The following is an 11716-nucleotide window of genomic DNA, read 5'->3' as shown; positions in this document are numbered from 1 at the left end:
AGTGCCAAAGTAACAGGAATGCAGGAGTATAACCCTGAACAATGATAACTGCAGTTGAACACCATCTCTCTCCCCTTCCAGATGGAGTAGAGCCAGAGCCGAGGCCAGAGCCCCAGAGAGAGGACCCCCAGCAGAGGCTGCGCTGGCAGGCCCACCTGGAGTTCACCCACAACCACACCGTAGGAGACCTGACCTGGGACCTCATCTCCCCCGTCCTGCCCCACTCTGAACGCCTCCGCTCCCTGGTGCTGGGGGGCATACCACACAGCATGAGACCACAGGTAAGGGGGCCTAGAGGGGGGCATACCACACAACATGAGACCACAGGTAAGGGGGCCTAGAGGGGGGCATACCACACAGCATGAGACCACAGGTAAGGGGGCCTAGAGGGGGGAAAACACAGTAGTAGAGGTTTTAACAAAGGGAAAAGGCAGAATGAGACCACAGACCAGTAAGGGGAGATAAAGTGGTCAAAGGGCCAACTTCTACTACGGTGTATAACCTGATTCAGAGATGTCTGTTGTAGAGGTCGACCGATTAATCGGAATGGCTGATTTAATTAGGGACGATTTTCAAGTTTTCATAATCTGTAATCCGCATTTTTGGACATCGATTATAGCCGATTACATTGCACTCCACAAGGAGACTGCGTTGCAGGCTGACTACCTGTTATACGAGTGCAGCAAGGAGCCAAGGTAAGATGCTAGCTAGCATTAAACTTATCTTATAAAATACAATCAATCTTAACATAATCATTAGTTAACTACACATGGTTGTTGATATTACTAGTTTATCTAGCTTGTCCTGCGTTGCATATAATCAATGCAGTGCCTGTTCATTTATCATTGAATCACAGCCTACTTCGCCAAACGGGTGATTTAACAAGCGCATTCACGAAAAAAGCACAATAGTTGCACCAATGTGTACCTAACCATCAACATCAATGCCTTTCTTAAAATCAATACACAAGTATATATTTTTAAACCTGCATATTTAGTTAATACTGTCTGCTAACAAGAATTTATTTTAACTAGGGAAATTGTGTCACTTCTCTTGCATTCTGTGCAACAGAGTCAGGGTATATGCAGCAGTTTGGGCTGCCTGGCTCGTTGCGAACTGTGTGAAGACCATTTCTTCCTAACAAAGACCGTAATTAATTTGCCAGAATTGTACATAATTTTGACATAACATTGAAGGTTGTGCAATGTAACTACAATATTTAGACTTTGGGATGCCACCCATTAGATAAAATACGGAACGGTTCCGTATTTCACTGAAAGAATAAACATTTTGTATTTTCGAAATGATAGTTTCCGGATTTTACCATATTAATGACCTAAGGCTCGTATTTCTGTGTGTTTTTACATTATAATTATGTCTGATTTTATATATAAACGTTATTTTTTTTGGTCCTCCAATCGGTATCGGCGTTGAACCCCCCCCCCTCCCCCTCTCTGGTCGTGCTAGTTGTGGATGCGTCTGTCTGGAGCTCTGCAGAAGAAAAGGACTACAGAGATCTCCTACAAAGAGATCGTTAAGAACAGCACCAACGACGAGACCACTGCTGCCAAACAGGTACTGGATGCTGAGGTACTGTACATCCAGATGACTCCAGGTGGAGGGGTGGAATGGTACTGATGATGTAAGATGTTTCTCTCCCTTGATGAAAATCTGTGATTGAGGATCAAACATTGTTAACCTGTTTAAAAAAATATAAGTGATTTATTAATGGTCGATTATTCATTTATAGATGCTAATAAATCTGTAAACTCTTACAACACATTGGTTGAAAAACAATATTTCCCCCCTCTCTTTGTCTTCCCTCTATCTCTCCACCTCTTCTCATCCCACTCCGTCCATCTCTTCCCCCTCTCTCAGATAGAGAAGGACCTGTTGCGGACCATGCCCTCCAACGCGTGTTTCTGCAGCCTGCAGAGTGTGGGTGTTCCCAGGCTGAGGCGGGTACTGCGGGGCCTGGCATGGCTCTACCCAGACATCGGCTACTGCCAGGGCACAGGCATGGTAAGGAGGACGTTCACTGTGCTCTATTGTGTAGTTACGGTCTATACACTTTCCTCTGTCTGGTAACGACCTGGCATATTACCATCCAGGTTAATACACTTTCCTCTGTCTGGTAACGACCTGGCATATTACCATCCAGGTTAATACACTTTCCTCTGTCTGGTAACGACCTGGCATATTACCATCCAGGTTAATACACTTTCCTCTGGCTGGTAACGACCTGGCATATTACCATCCAGGTTAATACACTTTCCTCTGTCTGGTAAAGACCTGGCATATTACCATCCAGGTTAATACACTTTCCTCTGTCTGGTAACGACCTGGCATATTACCATCCAGGTCTATACACTTTCCTCTGGCTGGTAACGACCTGGCATATTACCATCCAGGTCAATACACTTTCCTCTGGCTGGTAACGACCTGGCATATTACCATCCAGGTTAATACACTTTCCTCTGTCTGGTAAAGACCTGGCATATTACCATCCAGGTTAAAAGCGTCTGCATATTACCATCCAGGTTAATACACTTTCCTCTGGCTGGTAAAGACCTGGCATATTACCATCCAGGTTAATACACTTTCCTCTGTCTGGTAACGACCTGGCATATTACCATCCAGGTTAATACACTTTCCTCTGTCTGGTAAAGACCTGGCATATTACCATCCAGGTTAATACACTTTCCTCTGGCTGGTAACGACCTGGCATATTACCATCCAGGTTAATACACTTTCTTCTGTCTGGTAACGACCTGGCATATTACCATCCAGGTTAATACACTTTCCTCTGGCTGGTAAAGACCTGGCATATTACCATCCAGGTGAATACACTTTCCTCTGTCTGGTAAAGACCTGGCATATTACCATCCAGGTTAATACACTTTCCTCTGTCTGGTAAAGACCTGGCATATTACCATCCAGGTTAATACACTTTCCTCTGTCTGGTAAAGACCTGGCATATTACCATCCAGGTTAATACACTTTCCTCTGGCTGGTAAAGACCTGGCATATTACCATCCAGGTTAATACACTTTCCTCTGGCTGGTAACGACCTGGCATATTACCATCCAGGTTAATACACTTTCCTCTGTCTGGTAACGACCTGGCATATTACCATCCAGGTTAATACACTTTCCTCTGGCTGGTAAAGACCTGGCATATTACCATCCAGGTGAATACACTTTCCTCTGGCTGGTAAAGACCTGGCATATTACCATCCAGGTTAATACACTTTCCTCTGGCTGGTAAAGTCCTGGCATATTACCATCCAGGTGAATACACTTTCCTCTGGCTGGTAAAGACCTGGCATATTACCATCCAGGTTAATACACTTTCCTCTGGCTGGTAACGACCTGGCATATTACCATCCAGGTTAATACACTTTCTTCTGTCTGGTAACGACCTGGCATATTACCATCCAGGTTAATACACTTTCCTCTGTCTGGTAAAGACCTGGCATATTACCATCCAGGTTAATACACTTTCCTCTGTCTGGTAAAGACCTGGCATATTACCATCCAGGTTAATACACTTTCCTCTGGCTGGTAACGACCTGGCATATTACCATCCAGGTTAATACACTTTCCTCTGTCTGGTAAAGACCTGGCATATTACCATCCAGGTTAATACACTTTCCTCTGGCTGGTAACGACCTGGCATATTACCATCCAGGTTAATACACTTTCCTCTGGCTGGTAAAGACCTGGCATATTACCATCCAGGTTAATACACTTTCCTCTGGCTGGTAACGACCTGGCATATTACCATCCAGGTTAATACACTTTCCTCTGTCTGGTAACGACCTGGCATATTACCATCCAGGTTAATACACTTTCCTCTGTCTGGTAAAGACCTGGCATATTACCATCCAGGTTAATACACTTTCCTCTGGCTGGTAACGACCTGGCATATTACCATCCAGGTTAATACACTTTTCTCTGTCTGGTAAAGACCTGGCATATGATCCAGGTCCCTTTCTGCACGTTTTAAATAGTATTTTAAATATTACTTTGATCTTGTGTTCTTGATGAACTCTTTAATCTAGGGAGTTTGTAATACCTCTACTGTAATTTCTATATGTTTGTATCTGCCCAGACTGTATTTTCGCTGCAACCGAATTGCCCAACGGGGACAATAAAGATCTAATCTCTTCTGTTTATTTTCTCCACGCTCTCCCCATCCCCAGGTGGTGTCATGTCTGTTGCTGTTCCTGGAGGAGGAGGACGTGCTGTGGATGATGTGTGCCCTGATCGAGGACCTGCTGCCACCCTCCTACTTCTCCTCCACCCTGCTGGGGGTCCAGACAGACCAGAGGGTCCTCAGACAGCTCATAGTCCAGTATCTACCAAGCCTGGACAGGCTTCTGCAGGAGCACGACATCGGTGAGAGAGATGGGGGGGGTTCTTTACACTTTAACACTCGTCTTATCCTACTTTGCTGGTAACTACTTTATGAAGGAAAAGGAACTGTGGTTGTCTCACACATAGCTAACTTAAGATTGAATGCACTAGTGTAAGTCACTCTGGATAAAAGCGTCTGCTAAATGACTAAGATGTTAATGTAAAAATGTGAATAGGGATCTAGGGGAGCTACAGGGAAACTGCAACAAGGCTTTTAAAGTCTGGTGTTTAGAGGCCACAAACATTGCTAAGAATGTCAGGTGTAGTGTAGGAGACCAACCTGCCTGTGTGTCCTAACCCTTCTCTTCGTCTCCTCTCCTCCCCCAGAGTTGTCTCTGATCACGCTGCACTGGTTCCTGACATCGTTTGCCAGTGTGGTGGACATCCGCATCCTGCTGAGGATCTGGGACCTTCTGTTCTACCAGGGCTCTGTGGTCCTCTTCCAGGTCACACTGGGCATGCTCAAGATCAAGGTGGGATAGTTGTTTCTCATTGGCTGGCTGGTTGCTGGTTTGCTTTTAAACCAACCCCTACTCCCTAGACCTGTGTAGATCAGAAAGGATTGGATTGGTATTGAAAATCATACAGTAATAACTCCACCTCTTTTTCTTACATCTATCCAACCCTTTCAGATCTAGAGGCCTACAAGTGTCTTGGGGATTTGGGATTGGTCGTTCCCCTGTTTAACCCTCTCCTCTCCCCCCCTACAGGAGGTTGACCTTCTCCTCTCTCCCCTACAGGAGGAGGAGCTGGTGTCCTCTGAGAACTCTGCGTCCATCTTCAACACGCTGTCCGATCTGCCCAGCCAGCTGGGTGACGGGGCTGCTGTACTGGGGGAGGCCATGAGGCTGGCGGGGGCGCTGTCCCAGGACACACTGGAGGCCCAGAGGAACAAACACCTGGCTTACATCCTCAATGAGCAGGCCCAGCTCAACACAAACAACTCCCACACACTCAACAACAACCTCAATAAAGTGAGTGGTCTGATAGAAGTGTGTGTGTGTGTGATAGCATGTCTAACCAGAGTGTGTCTATAGGTTGTGAGGAGACAGTCGCTACGTAGGAAGTCCACTCTGAGCTCTCTGTTGTGGGGTGAGGACGAGGCGGAGGCTCTCAAGTCTAAGAACATCAAGCAGACAGAGCTGGTAGCAGCGCTCCGAGAGGCCATCACCCGCACCGCTGAACACTTCCACTGTCTGGACCCCCGACACACAAGCACTGTGAGTCTCACTACTGAATCATATAGCTGTTTGGACCACCAAAACACACCAGCACTGTGAGTCTCACTACTGAATCAGATTACTGAATCATATAGCTGTTTGGACACACCAGCACTGTGAGTCTCACTACTGAATCATATAGCTGTCTGGACCCCCAACACACCAGCACTGAATCTCGTTACTGAATCATATAGCTGTCTGGACCCCCAACACACCAGCACCGAATCTCGTTACTGAATCATATAGCTGTCTGGACCCCCAACACACCAGCACTGTGAGTCTCACTACTGAATCAGATTACTGAATCGACTCAGTTTCACTGACCCCGCGTTTAAGAGAAGCTGCCTTGTAGTAAGAAGTAGCTGAGCTCTCCCTAAATACCATGCACAATGTCACCTTAGCCTATTTGGCATGGTGACAATGCTAGGTAGGGTTATCCTGGTTATCTTGTGGTCGCCTTGCTGATAATTAGCAGAAATGTGACTTTCTGGTCTCCTTGAGCTCAGTCGCTGGCCGTTAAGCGCTGAATGTATGAATCTCTTGTCCTCCTCATGCTGGTGCTGAAGACCTGGATGTCAATTTAAGGTCATTTCTCTGCCCTCTGATTCAGAGGGTTAAGTTAAATGCAAAGACACATTTCAGTTGAATGCATGGTTGTACAAACTGACTAGGTTATCCCTCTTTCCCATGACTGATCTCCAGTAGATGGCTTTAGGTAGTGCCTGTAATCGTGGCATGAGTCATATAATTGAATTCTTCCCCTGACACAGCAGCGCCGTGAGTCATGTTACCCAACAATGAGTCACCGGTCATTAAATCAATGGTTCTTCACACTGCGACACAGTTAGGGAAATAGTGGGAGTCATTCTGATTGACATGTTTGATGCACAAGTCACTAGCACATTCTGAGCTAATTTGATTAGATTAATTCATGTCCCTCCCCCTCTCGCCTTCTCTTCATCTTTCTCTCTCTCCTCCCGCTGTCCCTCCTCCTTCAGGACCTGACTCAGACTACCCATGGAGAGCCACCAGAGAGACCACGAGAACTTCCTGGTTGTGTCTCGTAACCGACGAGACGGGCCAAAGCCCTGTTGGACTTTGAGCGCCATGACGACTTACGAACTGGGCTTCAGGAAGAACGACATCATCACAGTGAGTGGACAGAACACATACATGTAATGGAGTTAAGTGCTGTAATTTCACTCCACAGCTTGCTTTAAATGTTGCCATGTATTTGTGTAGCTCAATCCGCTGGTACGTTGTCAAGGAAGTTGGTCACGTGTGTTTGTGAGCAGAGTAGCACTAGTTGGAGCCCGGTATGGTACAGGGACAGTGGAAAGCTATACTGTTAACAGCACACTGACTTTGTTTTTGCAAACACAGCGTGTGAAATGTATGTGAAAACATACATGTTAAAAAAAAAAATATTTAAAAAAATAAAAATCGTTTTACAAAAGTGACTAACTCACTCCTCCATCTCATCCCTCTGTTTTTCTCTTTTCCCTCAGATTTTTTCCCAGAAAGATGAGCACTGTTGGGTGGGAGAGCTCAACGGGCTGAGAGGTGAATGAAAACACCCCATCTCTGTCCCAATCTCCTCCACACGTCCTGTAGAATGTCCATCTCTGTCCCAATCTCCCTCCACACCATCTCTGTCCTCTCCCCTCCACACGTAGAATGTCCATCTCTGTCCCAATCTCCCTCCACACGTCCTGTAGAATGTCCATCTCTGTCCCAATCTCCCTCCACACGTCCTGTAGAATGTCCATCTCTGTCCCAATCTCCTCCACACGTCCTGTAGAATGTCCATCTCTGTTTCAATCTCCCCTCCACACGTCCCTGTCCATCTCTGTCCCAATCTCCACACGCCCTGTAGAATGTCCATCTCTGTCCCAATCTCCTCCACACGTCCTGTAGAATGTTGTAGTCTATGTTTTCCTAACACTTTGGGGAACCTTCTATCTCATGATCTGTTCTCTTACTCAAGGTTGGTTTCCAGCCAAGTTCGTAGAAATCCTCGATGAGCGGAGCAAAGAGGTTTGTCAGTGAATTATTGTGTAGTCAGTCTAGTAAAAACAGACTTAAATTTGTCAGTGTTCTTTAGTGGATATATCCAGTCTATGGGTTTGTCAGTATTGTATGTATAACTGGTCTGCTGTCCCCAGTACTCTCTGGCGGGTGATGACTCGGTGACTGAGGCGGTGACAGACCTGGTTAGAGGGACGTTGTGTCCTGCCCTGAAGGCCATCTTCCAACACGGTTTGAAGAAACCCTCCATACTGGGAGGACCCTGCCACCCCTGGCTCTTCATAGAGGAGGTAGGAGACCGAGGGCTGGGTTCAGTGTCTGTCTGTCGGTGCCTTCCCTGACTGTTCTCTCTGTTTTCTCCTCAGGCAGCCAGTAGAGAGGTGGAGGGACTTTAACTCGGTCTACCCAGACTGGTGCTGTGTAAGACCTACAGGTAACTTAGACACACACAGACCTCTGTACCATATGAACAACTAGGATTCCTACACAGTTGTCTTAGTTGTGTGGTGCAGTCCATCAGTTCTCTCTTTCTCCCCCCAGATTAGATGAGGATGGCAAGGTTCTCACACCGGAGGAGCTGCTCTATAGAGTGAGTCCTTTTGTAAATGTTATCCTATAACAAGCCTGTTTACTTCCTCACACCCCGCCACTAAAGACACACCCCGCCACTAAAGACTTCCTCACACCCTGCCACTAAAGACTTCCTCACACCCCGCCACTAAAGACTTCCTCACACCCTGCTTCCCTCACACCCCGCCACTAAAGACTTCCTCACACCCCGCCACTTCAAAGCACTTCCCTCACACCCTGCCACTAAAGACTTCCTCACACCCTGCCACTAAAGACTGCCACTCAAGACTGCCACTAAAGACTCCCACACCCCAGCCACTAAAGACTTCCTTCATTCCATCTCCAAGATCTGAAAGAACTAAAGACTTCCTCACACCCCGTGTAATATGGGACCCTAGTTCTCTATTGACTAAAGACTTCCTACACCCCGTAAAGACTCTGGACTTCCTCTACACCCCGCCACTCCCTCACACCCCGAATTTAAGACTGCCACTAAAGCCTCCTCACACCCATGGACTAAGGCACTCCATCACAAAGACTGCTAGAGGCGACTTCATTCTCTCCACAGACCCAGGTTGAATTTACCTGGGCCTCCGGGGTGCAGCAGACTGACGTATACAGACCCAGGTAATCCACTGACAAACCTCTCTGGGAGGCCCATGAGGCTGCGCACACTGACCCAGTGCCGTCCAGGTTAGGGAGGGTTTGGCTGGCTGGGATGTCCCAGGCCATGCGGCCTGCACGCTGACTTCAGTCGCCAGGTGTACGGTGTTTCCTCCGACACATTGGTGCAGCTGGCTTTTGGGTTAAGCGAGCAATGTGTCAACAAGCAGTGTGGCTTGGCGGGGCCGTGTTTCAGAGTACGCATGGCTCTCGACCAACTCTCCTGAGTCCGTACAGGAGTTGGAGCGATGGGACAAGACTGTAACTACCAATTGGATATCACGAAATTAGGGAGATAAAGGAGGAAAAAAGTACAATTTAAAAAATGATGATACTTAGTATCTGCATTTCAGGTGCTTTCAAAGGGGGAAATGAGGAACTGCCTAGTGGTAGGGGCCGATGGGCTGTGAAGGTTGACTGTTAGAAACATAGGCCTTAGGCTACAGACAGTTTTACACTGAATGTTTTGTTCATAAGCATTTGTTTCAGTGATGCTTCAGCCTCTCCGTCTGTCTCTTTCAGGCGGTGCAGTCTGTAAATATGAGCCACGACTCTGCACACGCTCAGATGGACGTCAAGTTCCGCCTCGCTCCTCTGCGTGGGCCTCAAGTGAGTCACACAGATTCTCTCACTCAGAGATCCTGGCTGTCCCTCTTATCAGTGAACACTCCCTAACCACATCTCTCTCACCCCACAGTGAGCAGGTGTTACACCTGTGGTTGGAGGTGTTGTGTTCCAGTATGCCTGCAGTGGAGAAGTGGTACCAGCCCTGGTCCTTCCTACGCAGCCCCAGGATGGGTCCAGATCAAGTGTGAGCTCAGGTAAAAGATGGAGACCGATGTTCACGAGAGAGACAGAGGAGAGATTAAGAGAGAATGAGAAGAGATTGGAACGAATGATTGAGAAATAAACAAAGAGATTTGAGTGAAACTGTGAGATCACAAGTGAAAATGAATGCGAGAGCGACGCACACAGACGGTGCCAGCAGACTATTACAAGATTAAATCACGCCATTCAAGCGTATTAACAGCTAGATTATTTTTGAAAGACTTAGAGGCCAGGATGAAGTGAAATTGATATAAAATGGTGTATGTGGGGAAAGGATGGTGGTGTGGTTTTAAAAAGGTGATGTTTCCTTAGGGTTCTTTCAGTTTGCCTTCAGTCTCTCTCAGGACTGTGAGCTGCCTGCCAAGAAAGAGGTATGTATGTATGTATGTGTGTATGTATGTGTAAAACACACCCACCCACCCTGTGAACTCATACCTGTGTGTGGCTGAATTCTGCAAACCATTCTCAAAGAAGGGGTTGCAGATGCGTTGGTTGACCATTAACTCTTTAGTTGGGATCTCTAGGTAAACTCTGATCTCTGGTCAATGTAGTTGGTCTAGTTACTCATCTATGGGTTTAGGGACTCGGAATAGGAAACTAGAGTTATCTAAACAACAAGCTGTTCCTGGTTCAGTTGTTGGAGAACGTAGCTGGTGGTGGCTAGTGATAGTAGAATAGTGAACATTGGTGAAAACCATCCCAATGCGCACACCTCACCCATAACCCTTTGACCTCCATTGTGACATTTTAAACTGCACCCAGCAACTGCTGTTCCTTATACACTCCCTTTAAACAAACAGCCTCTTTCTTTCACTCTTTATTCCCCCCTCCAGGAGAAAGATCAGAGGCCACTGAAGGAAGGAGTCCAAGACATGTTGGTGAAGCATCATCTCTTCAGCTGGGACATTGATGGCTAGAGACACACCCAAAGCCTGCAAAGAACTCCCTGCCCAACACATGCTGTGTGTCTACCAGAGTGATCTTTCTGTTTCTTTCATATTGACTGCTATGTCAGAACCCACTACTAGTGTTTCCATCACTACCTCTCACTAGGAAGTATTGTATTGTTCAGACATTTGATCATCATTCTACAAACACATCGATATGCATCGTGGTTTCCCTTCTCAATCTCAACTAAACTGCATCCGAAGCCTTTCTACTGAGGATGGTACACTATAGGGGGCGCGTTCAGCAAGACGCAACTTTTTGGAATGTTCAGATAGAAATAAGCATTGTAGAACAAACATGCCTCTGACATGTTGAATAAGGAATAACATCAGCTCTATTCATGGCATTTCTATCTGCAATGTTTGGCAACTTAACGTGGCCAGGTATCATTTGAGACACCAAAAGACTTTCCATGTCTATCAACTAATTACATTTACTTTCTGAACTTGCTAACAAATCAAAGGTCTTTTGATGTGTCTATTAAGGAAGCAATTAGTATGTAACCAAGGTTGATAGTCCTGGCTGTCACCATGGCTGTTAGTTCTTGGGTGAAGCTACTGTGTATGTTGTCCACACCAGTGTTTGTGATACTTTAGATCAGGTGCAGAAGACTAGGAATATACAGAAAGTGCTGATTGTAGCATTCCTTAGGTACAGAGTAGTCAACTCTACTGTGCCATATGAAGTATTTCCTCAGACTCAAGGACTGGTGTATCACTAAGAACCAAACCGGGAGGAATGTACCTGAATTTGTCCCAGAGAAACTTGTTTTTGTTGTGGAAACGTTTTGCTACAGTGGGCACTGATCTGATGTCGTAGTACCACCTGTGTCCGTGTGTCCTGCTACCAGTACTGTAGTAGGATGTGCTGATTGAGAAGTGGAACGCACTCCTGTGTTCCTGCTACCAGTACTGTCGTAGGATGTGCTGATTGAGAAGTGAACGTACTCCTGTGTTCCTGCTACCAGTACTGTAGTAGGGTGTGCTGATTGAGAAGTGGAACGTCCTGCTACTCCTGTAAGGGTGTGCTGATTGAGAAGTG

General features: G+C 46.5%; 1 pseudogene; it reads left to right on the top strand.

Annotated features, from left to right (window-relative positions):
• Positions 1-86: 86 nt before the first annotated feature.
• On the top strand, positions 87-11404 carry LOC115128170 (small G protein signaling modulator 3-like; annotated as a pseudogene).
• Positions 11405-11716: the final 312 nt, after the last annotated feature.

The sequence above is a fragment of the Oncorhynchus nerka genome, linkage group LG26 (assembly GCF_034236695.1).
Source record: "Oncorhynchus nerka isolate Pitt River linkage group LG26, Oner_Uvic_2.0, whole genome shotgun sequence".
Taxonomy (NCBI): domain Eukaryota; kingdom Metazoa; phylum Chordata; class Actinopteri; order Salmoniformes; family Salmonidae; genus Oncorhynchus; species Oncorhynchus nerka.
The sequence above is the reverse complement of the archived record's forward strand: the minus strand, read 5'-3'. Positions and strand labels throughout refer to the sequence as shown.